At 42.1% G+C, this 1,647-nt stretch overlaps 1 pseudogene; it reads right to left on the reverse strand.

Annotated features, from left to right (window-relative positions):
• Positions 1-476: 476 nt before the first annotated feature.
• On the reverse strand, positions 477-790 carry LOC110338912 (annotated as a pseudogene).
• Between the last annotated feature and the right edge of the window lie 857 nt (positions 791-1,647).

Below are 1,647 nucleotides of genomic sequence, written 5' to 3' on the forward strand. Positions count from 1 at the left end.
TTTTCAATGTTATGATATTGATGGATCAACCAGTATGACTTACTCAATTGATAAGTTCTGGCTTATCAAATCTTATAAATTATAATTTGCAAACAATGACATAGGCCAATCAATCATTTTCTTTTTCTTTTCTTTCTTTCTTTCTTTCTTTTCTTTTTTTTTTTTTTTAAAAAAGGAAACATCAAATTTAATTTAAAGAAAACCAACCTAAAAGTAACTGCAAGAACAGTGGACAAAGCAACTCCTGAGAAGAGCAAGGCAGGTGTTCACACTGACTGCAGGGCTGGAGAAAGAGACAGGTCATTTAGCTGGAGAGCTTGTGAGTTACTTGCAAATGAACTTCTTTGAGGTAGAGGGCTCTTCACATCATTCCTGACTATCAGAATGCATGGGAGCTTCTCTCTCTAGAAGGACCCTCCCTGTACATCTCAAAGGGCAAAGACTCCACTTTCCTACACGGGCTCTACTTTTCTGTCTCAGCCAACTCTCAATGGAGGGGCGTCAAGAACACCAGTATCTCCCTGGATGAGGAGCAGGGAGATGTTTCATTTTGTGGATTTATCTATTTCTTCAGATGTCTCCTCACTAACCTCTATCATCGTCACAGCCCCTTCTACGTTTTCCCAGGATCATATTTAAATGTTTATCATAAGCACGTAATCTGCCTGGAAGCACTCAGTCTCTTCTCATTTTCACATGAATTTGCTCATCCAAGCTGAGCCTGATAAGATTCTGGGGCTCCTCTACGGTAGGCATTGGAGGTCTGTTGCTGATCTACCCCATCCGCCATGTTTTCCAGTTATCTTTTTTTTTATTATTATTGTTGTGCTTAGACTTCTAGCACAGGGCTAACTATTAACAAGAGCAGAAGATGTCTTTGTCTTCTTACCCATAATCCTTGTCTTTTAGATATGATGTTTATTTCACATTTTTTTTTTAGATATTTTCTTTATTTACATTTCAAATGCTATCCTCTTTCCTAATTTTCCCTCCTAAAGTCCCCTATCCCTCCCACCTCCCCCTGCTCCTGAACCCACCCACTCCCATTCCTGGTCCTGGCATTCCCCTATACTGGGGCATAGAGCCTTCAAATGACCAAGGGCCTCTCCTCCCATTGATGACCAACAAGGCCATCCTCTGCTACATAGAGCCACAAGTTCCACCAAGTGTTTCTTTGATTGGTGGTACAGTTCCAAGGATCTCTGGGGGGTACTGGTTAGTTCATATTGATGTTCCTCCTATGGGGCTTCAGACCTCTTCAGCACCCTGGGTACTTTCTCTGGCTCCTTCATTGGGGACCTTGTGCTCCGTCCAATGGATAACTATGAGCATCAACTTCTGTATTTGCCAGGCACTGGCATAGCCTCACAAGAGAGAGATATATCAGGGTCCTGTCTGCAAAATCTTTCTAGCATATGCAATAGTGTCTAGGTTTGGTGGTTGTTTATGGGATGGATCCCCAGGTGGGGCAGTCTCTGGATGGTCCTTCCTTCCATCTCAGCTCTGAACTTTGTCTCTGTAACTCCCTCCATAGGTATTTTGTTCCCCATTCTAAGAAGGAATGAAGTATCCACACATTGGTCTTCCTTTTTCTTGAGTTTCATGTGTTTTGCAAATTGTATCTTGGCTATTCTAAGTTTCTGGGCT

Source organism: Mus pahari, chromosome 22 (assembly GCF_900095145.1).
Source record: "Mus pahari chromosome 22, PAHARI_EIJ_v1.1, whole genome shotgun sequence".
NCBI classification, from domain to species: Eukaryota; Metazoa; Chordata; class Mammalia; order Rodentia; family Muridae; genus Mus; species Mus pahari.